The sequence below is a fragment of the Micromys minutus genome, assembly GCF_963924665.1.
Source record: "Micromys minutus genome assembly, chromosome: 15".
In the NCBI taxonomy this organism is placed as follows: Eukaryota; Metazoa; Chordata; class Mammalia; order Rodentia; family Muridae; genus Micromys; species Micromys minutus.
This window is the reverse complement of record NC_137984.1, coordinates 44,548,363-44,562,912: the sequence shown is the minus strand read 5'-3', so window position 1 is coordinate 44,562,912 and position 14,550 is coordinate 44,548,363.

The window sequence follows — 14,550 nt, the reverse complement described above, 5'->3', positions numbered from 1 at the left end:
ATAATAATAAAACATAAACACAGAATCTGAAAATCATGCTAAAAGTAATATGCATGAAGGTGGAAGTTACAACTGTCAAAGAAACAAAATTTAATTGTTTACTCTTCTCTTCTTTACACAGTTGAAAAAGTAAAATATTAAATGTACATTGAGTAGAACAAAGAGAATAACAGAATATAGAAATTGGCAGTAATATTGATGGAGTAAAATTAAATGAAAATTAGAACTAATTCCTTGAATATTTCAGTAATATTGACGCAGCCTACATAGTATAATAAAAAGATAATATGATTTACCAATTAACAAAATAATGCTGATACTGTCTCTGATCCTTATTTTAACACTCTGGGTCCAGTATTCACTCTTGGCTACTCTGTAAAATAATAGAACCAGAAATCATATCTGCTGTGTAAAAAAATTTATTACGGGAATGTTTGCAAGATTTGTAAATCAACCACGCAGTAAATGAATATACATTTTACAAAAGAAGTATAAGCAGAAAGCAACAGCCATGACCCGGGATCTGTGTAATTCATTGTTCTGCCCTTTCATGAAAAGCCCATGACAGAACCTAAAGTTCAGAGATGAGTCATAGCAAGTGATACTAATGGTGACCAGCACCAGTGCTACTATGTGCTGTTCTCATCAAAACTCCTAAAACCATATGGAAATAATTTTAATAAAATTCTACTAGTGACAGTGGCTAGCCCTAATAGTTAGACAAGTCCCAGCAGACGAGACAAGGAACAGGCAGAGAGGATTTAAGGAATGAGTGAGTGAGAAACCATTGGGGGAGTAATCTAGAAACTTTGAGTGCTAGTAACAAGAATTCTTTATGTATACAGATTCGACAAAAAGGCAAAGTAATGATTTCCAAAGAAATAAAAATCATAGCATTTTGTCCCAGACCATGCGTTATAAGCACAGAGAGAATAGGTATTATTCTCAAATCATTATCAAGCATGTAAACATTTATGCCCTATGACATTCTATTCTTCAGGAAAGTAAAACATTAAAGAGGTAGAAAAGTATCTGAGTCAGTCTAGGCAAGTTTGGAAGCCTTGAACACTGCACAGTGGTTGATGTATAACTTGTTGGTTAACCCTACTATAAGTTTTAAAGCTCTCCCGGGCTGCAGGCTGACTTGTTTCATTCCTTTGCTTCCTCTTTGTTTTTTAGTTAAAAGATATAACTACAACTTAATGTAAACCAGTCTCCTTATGATTGCCAAAGTTTTGTATTTTTTTTATATTAATTTTATGATACATATAGGAATATATATATATATATAATATTATATAAATGTATAATCAAATGCTATTTTATGCAAACTAAGTTCTTATTAAGTTTTTATTATCTGGAGGCAACATCATCTGGATAACACATAAGAGGAATTCTGTTATCTGATCTGAAGCCAAGACTATTATTTCTGAATTTCCTTAGGGGCATGTGTGGCAAGAGAACTCAGGGTCTATCCAACTGTTTTGTGCTTTTCACAATCTCCTTGGCAAAGAAGACTCCTGGGTAGGGTCAGATAAGGCTCTTTCTTTAAAAGCAAAAATAATTTTCTGGGGAAAAGACATATATGAATAATAATATTGAAAGTCTCCCACAAATGCACCAGAAAAAGATAAAAAAAAAAAAAAAAAAAAAAAAAACCAAAGTGAAAAACAGTACCATGGTAAAAACAATTGCTCTGAGCTGCATGACTCTTTAAATCTAACTACCATAGCTTACCCACATATCCAAACTGATGACAAATATTTTTAATATCTTCAGGATCTAATCATGTAAAAATAATAAGTTTACTCTTACCCTTGTTCTTTTGGTTTTGTTCTTCTATGACACTCATTAATACAATACACACTGAAAAGTACATTTTTAAATGTAGGTAAGTCGAATTTCAGGACAGTGGGTTGGAAGGCTAAATCTAGAAAAACAAATTTAAATAATGTTTAGCATGTTTTTGTAAATTTCAATTTTAATATAATAAGACACTTAATAGTTTTTCAAAAGTAGATAAAAATTTAAGCCATATTAGGCACACTGTAGGTATCTTTGAAGAAAATCATTGTAATTTTTCACTGCAGAAATACTTCTTAAAATAGTCTCTTGAATAGAAGAAATCAAATGAATCCACCATACCATTAACAAAACATTCTAACAGATCACTGTTTTTCATTGGTTAGGGGCTCAAAAACATAAAAGTGACTGGTGTTTTGCTTTTAAATATTCTTTTTATTGTGTGTTTGCAGTTTGTTTTTCTTGTCTTACTATTAGGATATAGTGGAGTGTCTATACTTGGTCTTTTTTTTCCCCCACACATTATACTATGTCAGTGCTATTTTCTAAGAGACTCATACTGAGTCTTCAACTTGACTGGCCTCTGGAACTAGGTTAGAAACAATTTAGATAAATTGCTTAACCTATTTCTAATTCCTGCAGCTAAACCTAAGCCTTCTAGAATAATTTATTTGTTCAGTTAAAGAATCTCTCATTTTTCATTTGTTCAATGTCAGGATTCCATGAGTATTTGATTGTTTGTTTGATATTTATGTGGGTATGTCCATTTGTTTGACCAACAAATTCCATACAACTTTCCTTAAGTTAGCTTTCTGAGTCTGGTATTTCAATAGATTATATTTTACCCTGTACTCCTGGGAGCTGATATTTACAAGGTCTGTGGAAAATAGAAGCTTTTGTGTGTATTTGTATGTGTGTGAAAACGTCAGAAAACAAACGCTCAGTCTTGCTATTGAAGTGAGGTATTGCATTTATAGACTCATTTGTCTTTTTATAAGAAAATAGTTGCTTCTAATGATTTGCTAAACACAAATTAAAATACAGTTTTTAAAGATACATTTTTAAAATTTATATATGTAAGTTGATAAATTATGAGTAACATCTATTATTAAGTACAACACACCAAACACACAGATATATAAAGTTATATGATAATGTAAAAATTGTTAAACAACTTTCAATGGTACTTGACATGCCTTTATTAAGAAACTACTTATTGGCTCTTTTCTATTTTTCCCATGTGTTTCACTAACTCTAAACCTCAAGGTTTTAATGAGAAATATAAATATTATTTATATATATATATATATATATTCTCAATTATAGCATATATATGTATATATGTAATAAAAGTAAGAAATCATTTTAGTTTTCACCTTTAACTATTACTACTTAAAACATTTTCCCTTGATGCTTAACAATATTTAAACCATACACTTAGAAAATTCTGTAGTGCTTCATTAGTGAGTGTTGAATTAGTCATAATTACACATATAAAGAAAACTTCACAGACTGTGTGTTATAAAAATATTTGTATGAGACTAATGGCCAAAATTATAGTTAAAGACATTTACCCTACAGTTTTTAATGCATTATAAAAGCAACTGAGAGGATGCTATTGGAACTTTCTAATAGAAATATGCATTTTGAGCTATTCAATCTGAGGCTTAAAAAAACAGATTAAAGAGAAAAATTTGATGCATAGGAGAATTGTCACACATGGTATTTGATTTAATTTGATATTGAGTTCATATGTTCAACTGGAAAAATTATAAGAAGCCAAGAATACAAAATACCTGCCCTTATAGCCTAATTACTTAGGAATGATTTTTAAAGCAGAAACGATTTTCCATAATAATTTAATCAGTACAATGGCATCAACTTCTTTGGAAAGTTTTACTTTTCTATAATAACTTTGTTTCAATCAGTAGAGCCATTTCAAGCATTTCATGAAACTCTTCAGTGTCAAAAATTTGCAGTATAAGTAAATAATTTAGATAATTTGAGGATTTAATAAAGATTAATATTATTGCTTACTAGATCAATATTTCAAAATGATGAAATAAACATTTTTAATGATCAGTGTAGATAAAGTAATGCATATTCAGATGGTAATACAGCTGAGAAGTCAAAAACCCATCTCTTCATGATTGTGATTTTAATTAAGTATTTGGCTTTATAAATGGGCTGATTACAGTGAACAAACCATACTCCATTTAGAAATTGTGAAGAATTATGTGTAAGAATAATTGCGATTGCCTATTGAATATTTATTGTATTGATTATATCATAAACATTTTCTTGGGTATTATTGATATATTTTATTTATTAAATTTACATAAAAGAATAATCAGATTTATTAATAATGTTTGTAATGGTAGAATGTTTGGAAAGAATCCAAACTCCTTTTTACACAAGAATGAAGGTGTTATTCTCTTCTTCTGTCTCCACTATTGAGACTGAGATCCTCCCATCGCTTCTTCCTTCCTTCTGTTTCCCTTCCTGCCTTCCTTCTTCCCTTCTTTTTCCCTCCTTCCATCCTTCCCCCTCTTTTTTTCCCTTCTTTCCTCCTTCCTTTCTTCCTTCCCTCTATCTATTCTTTTCTTTTGTCACTGAAATCATCCAACAGCAAAATCTACACTATAGGTTACACCACTGATTTGAAACTTACAAAAGAATTTCAAGTTTAAACAGGCATTAGAAGTTATCCTAGGAAGTTGAAATTCTAGAAAAATACTCCACTTTGAACAGAAAGGGATGAAGTTACTTACTGACTGGAAGTCTGAAGACCGAGAATTACGTTTAATAACCAAATTTATAGCATGATTACTTCATTTATTTAATCCCCTGTCACTTCTATTTTCTTCTTCTGCAATCTCCCTTCATCACTCCTGATTCCCTTTCTTTCTTTTTCTTCAATTAAGTATGCTACCCTAGATCTTAAAGACTTTCTATCATACCAGAGGAAAATGTAGCATATATATTGAAATAAATTATGAACATTAGTCGTAATTCTTGGAGGCTTAAATGAAAAAGGAGGAATCACAGTTCATCAGTGAGGTTACTAGTCTTCAAGAGTTTTCTACAGGTTTATATTCAGCAGCACAAGTTTGGTCTGGAAATGGGTGGAATTTTAGCACCTGGTGATAAATAATGAACACAGAATATGTCTGAGTCTTTTCAAAAATTGCTACACTGCAGAGAATAAGATAATTTTTTCTGTTGTTTGGAGAACTTCAAAGTGTTTATTTTGCTCCTTACTTTATATTTTAACTGAGATAGTGTTACATATACTAAATGACTTTCAAAATCTTCCTGCAGCTTTTGTCTAGGATCCTTTTCTTTTTGTTCTTTTGCTAACTGTTCAGGACCTGTAGAGCTTTTCAGATTTCTCCCATTAATCACGAGGAGTAACTTGGTGATCTTAAAAACAGTGTAGATTTCTAAACTGCTAGTCACACCCTCTGTTATGGAGAGGAAGGGTTAGCATGATGAATGTGGAAGTCTCTTCACCTTATGCTGGTAAGTATAGGAACCTCTACTGTGCAGAAATAGTACCATCAGAAAGCATAGTAGTTGCAAAAAAACATTTCAATGAATGCACTTGAGAATCATGAAATGTGGATGATCATTAATTTTCATTTTTATATTTATATTTAGCTGATTCTTTTTCAAGCATTTTAATACATGTACATAATTGAATATAATCATATCTGCAAACGTTTATCATTCTCTGATATATTCACTGCCATTGGTTACCTCCTTGTGACTTTGTATATGTGCTTTTTGTTCACAGGGTATCTAGACACCCAGCACACTGGGCTGAAAAGATGAAGCATGGCCCAGAACAGGTTGGGTCTGCAGGATCCTGGTCTCGCTGTAAGTGTTAGAGCAGGAGGTGGGGGGGTTTCTTCAAGGATTTTAGTGTTACAGTTCTTTTAGATGGCATTCAGTAAAACTGCTCTCTTAGAGGTTCTTCAATGAAACAGCTTTTGTGCATACATTTTATTCAAAGAAGACAAGAGTTACATATAAATCTTGGAAAGTGGGGAGGCGTTTTTAGGGTAAAAGTAAATCATTGGCTAGAGTTTAAAGTACTAAAGATGCTTTATTTGCCTGGAAAGACATTCCAGCAACCCAGGTACTAGCTGGGCAGGGCTTTATCAGGAAGAAGGAAGTTGAACTTGGAGGTTTGCTAAGGACTATGTGACCTTCCTCAGGTAGAGGGTGTGGGAGGTGGGCTGCCCACATAAAATCAGACAGAGAAGAGGAAGCTCTGCTGTAAAAAACGAGTCCTTCAGTTTTGTACCTCAGCTATCCAGCAGCTGCAACCTTACATGGCAGGGTTTCCCCACAGCACCTAACTTTATGTCTTCACTCCTTTGTTTGTTTTAAATCCACTTAATTATTAAAAGTTGAGAACAAGTGCAGAAGTGATTGAGATAAAGCTTCCCAGTGGAATGAGGGGAGAAAACCAGTAGAATATCCTCAATAATGATTTCTTCTCCATTTCCCTATCAGTAGCCACGTGAACAACAGCCCCTAATAGAGGTAGTAGAGGCAGGCCTGGATATCACCTGCTCCATCTACAGTATAGTGTATAGTGCATTGTACATTCAATATCATGGCTTTGTCTGGCTTAGACTTCTCGGGTAACCAAGGCAATTTGATAATACTATTAAGATGATATTTCATGACCAGAAAATAGCATCCCATAGTACTTACACTTGTCCTGTCTCCTTTCCCACAGTGTTGCCTGAACAGTGGCCATAAGTGATATTAACATAATTGTCCCACATTATGGCTGAAAACTGAGATTCTTATTCTGGGCACTTTTATAATGTGTGGATCTCTTCATTTGCAGAGGTCAAAGTTATGTGAAGTTTCTGTGGCCCAAAGTGAGAGCATCCAAACTATATAGGCATATACAAATATGTTCAGAAGATAATTGATAAGATTGTATGTTGGCAAAGTGACAATAGCAGATTCCACCTCAAAAGACTTATGCCCTGTGCAGCCATGGGCTTTTGAGCTGGATTACGTTAGACATCCAATGCCTTTCTGTGAAGCAGGCCTCAATAACAATCAGAAAAACATTAGTTTCATATTAAAGGCATTCTACTATTGGGACTAGAATGTGCATCTTGCTGTGCAAGTGAGTGGTGTGGTATGCCATGTGCTTCCTGGTGCTGGATAGCAACACTGGTATTTTTTTCTATTCCAGAAGTCTACAGAGCACCTCCAGAGAGTATGGAAGCTAGCCAGTAGACAAGAAGCATGCTCTCTGTTTTGAGATTAGTTCCTCTATGTCAAGCAATTACCTTGTGTAGTTCCTCAGTAGAGAGTCTTTCCATGTAGTTTTGGTGGCTAATAAAGAACAATGGCAAAATATTAGTGTACTTTTGTTTGAAACCTGCTACCAGTTTTAGTTATCATTTTCAATGGCTATAATTATTTGGGCTATATGTCATATGTTTGAAATCTGATATGCTGAAGGGTAAATGACATTCATATAGGTAGTCATGGCAGTTTCTGCCAAGGTAAAAGACGTCCTGACGTAAACTTTGGAATAAGAAAGATACAGCTTCTCTCCAGTTTCAGAAGTAAAAGGCTGTCTCGTATCATTGCATAAACCCTGAAGTAAGAAGAACCTTAAGCACAATGGAAGCAGAGGCCATGAAAGAATTCTTGTAGTGGACTAGAAAAAGAGAAAGAGAAAAAGTAAGAAAGATTAATATGCTTTTTTTTTCAGGTTTCTACCAGCACCTGGCCAATACAAATGCAATTACTCACAGTCAACCATCAGACTGAGCCTGGGAACCCCAATGGGAGAGCTAGAGGAAGGACTAAAGGAGCTGAAAAGGATTGCAACCCCAAAGAAAGAACAGTATCAACTAACTAGACCACCCAGAGTTCCTAGGGAATAAACCACCAACTAAAGAGTATACATGGAGGGAGCCATGGCTCCAGATACACATGTAACAAAGGATGGCCTTTCTGACATCAATGGGTGGGGAGGTCCTTGGTTCTGTGGAGGTGGGATGACCCAGTGTAGAGGATGCTAGAGCACCGAGGCAGGAGTGGTGAGCTGGCATAGAGGCAAAGAGAAGGGGAGAGAGGAGGAGGATGTGATGGAGGTTTGCAGAGGGGTAACTGGGAAGAAAAAAGAAACAAATAAAATGATTTTTTAAAAAGATGCCTCTTTTCCAGGTAGGATGCTTATGTCCTCCAAGGAATGACAACTTTCTCATCTCTCCACAGCAGTGCTTTATTATCGTGAATGCAGCGAGTGCTTAATACAAGAATGTTAAAGAACTTTCATGAACTGCTCGTGCTCCAGGCTTGGCAAGCAAGACTCTGTGGATGAGTTTACTTCAAAACGGGTAGTTTGAAAAGCTATTGAAATTAATCTATGGAGTAGTAATTTCAAGTGGCAAATTACAAATAGAGACAAAAGGCATTTTATATTTTACCTTTTATTTTTATTCCAAAGATAGCCTCTCAGAGTAAGGTTGTAGTGAAAAAATGTAGAGGTAATATGAATGAAACACACATACACACAAACATACACACACATACACTTACACACTTTATAAATCATAGAAACCATATTTATTTTAAAGATTCATCCACTTAATTATTTAAATCAGTGTGTGCATATGCTCCTGTTTTTTCTGCAGGTCTTTGTTGTGGACAAAACGAGGAACCTCATTTCCTGGTCTTTGAGTTAAAGGTGGATGTAAGCCACTTATATTGATGCTTTTTCAGAGGACCAGAGTTTAGTTCCCAAAACACAAATTGGGCAACTCTGAACATCCTGTAATTTCAACTCCAGAAAGATTTAATATCTCCGGTGTCCCCAGGCAGTTGGACACACTTACGGATACCCCTACAAAGCTACATAACTAAAATAAATATTTTACATTTAAAAAGTTATCTCTTTAATTCATGAAAATGGACTAATAATTCCCCATATCACTTGCATTAACATTTATATGTTAATTTAACATTTACATTCATATTTTATGCATATGCATGCTAGCTTGATTTCTATGTCTCTATGTAGATCATGTTGAATATATATGAGAATCATTTCTGTTGACATTGCTCCAATGCACATTTTGCTCAGTTCTGCAAATCTCAATGTTGCCCAACAGAGCACCCTATGGCAGCTCCCTGGCTGCTACTCCTCCTTTTAAAATAGTAGTATCATTTAAATAAAAGGACTTTGCCAATATTTGATGGAAATTTGAATGAATATTTTATAGACTTTGCAAGAACTTTCAAGGTCTAATTGCTAGAAAATGCATCCATTGAATTTGATGGTGCAATTAGTTGATTTGAGCTCCAATTAGAAGATATGTTTGTGTGTCATAGTACTTTACAGAAAGGAAAGGAATATGCAAAATAATATTAAAAACTAATAGGAGGATGATTAAATTATGGCCATCTATCCACTTTATGTCTTTGTAATAACTTTACAGGAAAGGTATCATCTTTATTAAAAAATAGAGATCAACTAAAATAAGTCCTGTAAAATAATTTCCTAACGAATTATATTTGAAAGGCACCAAGAAAACACGAAAAGCATTATTTTTGAGTTGCTCCAAAAATTTAAGTGCTGATTACAATAGTCACTTTCAATGTTCAGTTGTATTCGTATTTGTGTGTGTTAATAACATATATATATATGTGTGTGTGTGTGTATGTGTGTGTGTGTGTGTGTGTGTAAAATATGTGTAAAATACTTGGCAACATTTTGGAATTGGTGTTCCATATTAAAATTGCAAAATAAATTATAGTATGAGTTTTCGCATGAAAACATTTTAGGTAAAAGCTATAAACTCCTCTAGACATACTGGAGAAATTGCAAGAAGTTGTTTATCCAGTTCCAAAACACTGTAGCAAAGAAGTAAACTCCTCTGAAGAGGGACAACTTCAAGGGCATATCCATTTCAAAGCTAACTTGGAAGTCTTTAAATTCTAATTCTAAGAAGAATGGGTAATTTAAGAAATAAATACTCCACAAAAGATGAGAGGCTTTCAAAACACTCATTCATGTGCTTCTTTTTCCCCCCAAAGACAGGATCTTTGCTCACTTCAAAGTAAGACTTAGTGGTCACACTAACCCAGCTGGAGGGAGATTAATATTTTGTCTGCCCCATGATCGCTGAATTCATAGTTTTAATTTTCTGCTCTCCTTCTATTTATATCAAGTGGAGAGACGCTACACATGGCTCCTTAGTAGACAAACACTTTGATGAATGTCGTTATTACCTGTGGTACAGGATTACAGCATGGCTGTTTCACAAACATGTGGTCCCTATTTAGAAAAAGGCCTGGGCTTCATCAGAGGAAAGCTGGTGCTGTAGCGAGGAAAGAAAATGAAGAAAACAGCATTCTCCTAAAAGCTTGATTTTTTTTTTTTTAAATCTAGCTACCATCTTTTCTTAATACTTAAAATTAAATGAATGATAGAATTATTGCTGCAATAAAAGATATTTTTAGAACACAATAGAATGTCATGAAAAAAATCATCATTTTGCTTTAAGTTTATACTTCACTAATTTATGAAATTTACATCTGTACTCTCCTTGTTAGCCATTACAATCTGTTTAGCAGTTTATGCTTAGTCATACTATAAGTTGCTGTTGGCTGCATAATAAATAGTTTGTGGTATTCATTATTTGACTAACAGCATCAAGTATCTATTTTTAAAAGATTTTAAATATTGTTTTTATTACTTTTGTTTAAAATTCATTCTTTTATTAATTTATTTTTAATAATATTGCAAAATTCACATCAACATTTATGAAGTCTATAAAATTTTTTAAACCTCTTTACAATAGTAATAGTTATTCCTCGTATCTACTACATTATAGGTCAGTTTAGTAGAAGATAATTTAAAAATTAATCTAATACATTCCTTTACAGTTGTTTCAATCCACATTGCCAAGACTTTCTAAAAAATGCTAATTGAAATGATAGCTGTAAATATTAATATTTAGTACGGCTTCAGAGAATTAATGTTTTAATCGAGTACTATAATAGAGTATATAAAGAAACACAGGGAAATACATATAGAAAGTAAAAAATGCAAAGATACTACAAAGATATAAAATTTAACATAGACCTTATTCACACCATAGATTTTAAGAAGAAAATAAATTAGCTGAACCATATGTATGCATGTTTGGGGAGTGATTTTTCTTAGAATGAAAATTGCTACAGCAACCCTTATAGGAAGAATAATAATCTAGTTCACAGTACAGAAGAGTAGAGGGAGAATACAAAGAAGAATGTTATTCTGAACCAATAGAGGAGAATTCATGAGATGACAGAGTAACATGAGTAAACAGACTAGAATAATAATATGAGCAGTACACATGAATAAAAAGATGAGATCACTGGGCTAATGGACACATGTGAATAAAAAGATTACAACAGTGGACTAATAAATAAAAAGAGCAGAACAATGGACTAATGGAAACACGAAAATAGAGGCTCCGGATATTGGGTTGATGGCAACATGGAAAGAATGTATTAGAACACAGAATCCATTCAAAATGTAATGCATCCATTTCTGTTCAGTTTACTGAATGGCCTGCTTTACTCCATCACAGTGTGACAGTTAGGAGAAAGAATGTGGCGGACAGAAGAGGAGGAACACCCCTGGGTTCAATAGTACAACAATAATTTATTTTAGTACATATTTGATGTAAAAGCGACACTAGGAATTTGGAAGAAGATGACAACACAAAAGATACAACCTACATGTTTTAAGGGGTACAGACTGCTGAAAGCTGCTAAAAGAGTTGGCACAAGGTAATCATGAGCTTAGGCATGATTTCCACCAGAACAAAGCATGAAAACCTTTATAAACACAACACATGGGGATTCAAAAACAGAACTGATGCAGGTGAGATCGATCTACAAATAGGAAAGGTCGCACAAGATTCACTTAGTGTGATTTAGCAAGAGAGGTCAGGTGAGGTCTTACCAGATAATTGTAGGCCAGGATGAAGTGAATTTCTTTCTGTTATTAAGTTTCTAAATGCCAGGAATCACAAAGATAACCCAGATGATGGTGTAAATTCTAGATGAAGTAAAGTAAAGGGTAGATATGTGTTTTTAATTTGAGTTTCAGATGTCAATATGAATTTACCCTTTTGGGAAGCCTTTTGAGTAAGCACAGCATTTAACTGTGGGTCACATAAGGTCAGAGTATACCATCAAGGGGAGAACCTGCTATGTGTCATGAGGTACTGTAAGTACTTCAAGATGGGGCTCATGTAAATGTAAATGTTATTTATTTATTTATTTATTTATTTATTTATTACTTATTTTTAATCTATCTACATCCCAAGTGCAAGCCACTCTCAGTTCCCTATCCACAGAGTCTCTCCCTCTCCTCTTTACCCGGCATGGAGTGCCCTCCAGTTATCCTCCTACCCTGGCACATCAAGTCTATGCAGGGTTAGGGACATCCTTTCTCACTGCGGCCAGACAAAACACCCTGTTCAGGAAAAGATTCCACAAACAGACAACAGCTTTAGAGATAGATGCTGCTCCAGTTGTTTGGTGACCCACATAGGGACTGAGCTACATGTCTGCTACATACATGTCTGAGGGCGTGGTCAGGGTCCAGCCCATGTATGCTTTTGATTGATGGCTCAATCTATGACAGTTGCCAGAGGTCCAGGATAGGTGACTCAGTTGGTCTCTCTGTGGAGTTCATATTCTTTTGTGGCTTTCAGCCCTACCCCCAACATTTCATAAGAGTCCCTGACCAGGTAAACTGAAACTAATCAAAGAATAAATGTAGAAGGGCTTAGAACACATTATTGGCACAGGGAAAATTTTCCTCAACAAAGCACCAATGGCTTATGCTCTAAAATAAAAAATTGACAAATGGGAAATAAAATTGAAAACTAATGTTGCACTATATGTTTAAGATTTCCATAGATGAAAAACATACATCTAACAATCACTTGGTCATGCAGAGTTTACATACTAATACAAAATAATAAAATGTATTACTAAAATGTGCATGCATGCAGCAATGTGTCTGTCGGTGTATTGTGTATTAAATGTATTCAAGTGACTATAAAGACCAAGAGTTATCATATCTTATGACCCTGGAGTACCAGATAGTTTTTATCTCTTGGTATGGGTGTTTAGAACTAGACTCAAGTCCTCTGAAATAGCAGCAAACTATTAACTTCTGAGGCATCTGAGCTCTGGTAATATTAATATTCATGATGTAATCAAACAACCTGCAGATGAACTCCATCTGAGTAACAGTGACCATTTTTTTTTTCTATTTTATGGGATGCTACCTTGTCCTTCATTGTTATGATATAATGGTTCCTCTGAACTGTATTTGAGCGGTTGTTGACAAGCAATTTTGATTGCTTTTGGGCCAGAGAGGTTCTGCCATCATGAGTGCATTAATCTACCCTTGATTTGGTAGATAATAGACTTGTGGGTGTGGCTTGTTATTAGGGGAGCTCCCACTGTCAAACTTTGTGTGTCTCACTATGTGATAGTGTGCTCACTAAAATTCTCGTTGTTATGACAAAATCAAAACCAAATCCCAACATAAGGAGACAATGTGTTCTAATTCATATCTGCTGCTGCAGGAAAATATTCTGGCAAAGCGATGTATTTATTTTTGTTCAAGATTTAGTTTATTATCTATTAATGTGAGACATGAGGCAGAAACTTAAGGTAACTTGTTCTATCCATGCTGGTATGCAGGTCATTCTACGCAATTGAGAACAAAACCCATAGTATGGGACTAGCCCCATTCAGACTGGGCCTTCTCTTCTCATCTAAATTACATTTCACAGGAACATGCTTTGATTGCAGCTTTACCTAGGCAAATCTGCAGTATCTTCCCAAGTGACTCTAAATTGTTTCAAGTTGACAATTAAAGTGTTCCAGGATGTAAAGATGTATCCTTGGCTCACATTTTGATAAGCTATAATTTCTTTAAAAAGATTAGGAACTGTGTCTTAAATTTGCAGCTTTGCTTCCTCATGTTTTATCATCTTGAGTTTCCTGAAGATGGGTCAGGCTGTAAACTCTCAGTTTACCTCCTGACCATCTTCCTCTAACAGGGATAGGTTCCCATGCCTTTCCATGTAGTACCATAAGTCCAGGACAAAGTGTTCAAATGTATGAACCTATAGGGGAGATTCACATCCAAACCACTGCTGATTATCTGTCTTGTTATCTGCAGAAAAAAGATGCCAGAATCATATTATGGAATTATTTTTGGCTTTTTCAAACATGAGCTACACAGATATCTATTCTTAACAAATCCAGCTACCTCAAACATTATCAAAAGACTGAATGCTGAAATATTATTTTCCCTTAACTCATTTAAGTTTTTTGGTCATAGTTCATATAGGAACAACACATTGTTTTATTTTATGTAAAACCAATCACTCGATAAGTCACACTATAAAAAAGAGTATTTGATACAATGAGACTAGGGTGTGTGTTTACTTGTGTGTGGTGGGGGGACAAAAATGACACAGCTATAATTAAAGGTAATTTTAACTTACTGCTCATCAATAGAGTTCTACAGTTCACACACACACACACACACACACACACACACACACACATACACACACAATAGTACAGGGCAGCATATGAAGGAGAGAAAAGAGAGTAGCTTAATTTCTAAGTTCTGGTATAAAAGGCTCTGTAAATTTCAATAGCATTTATTCACAGAGA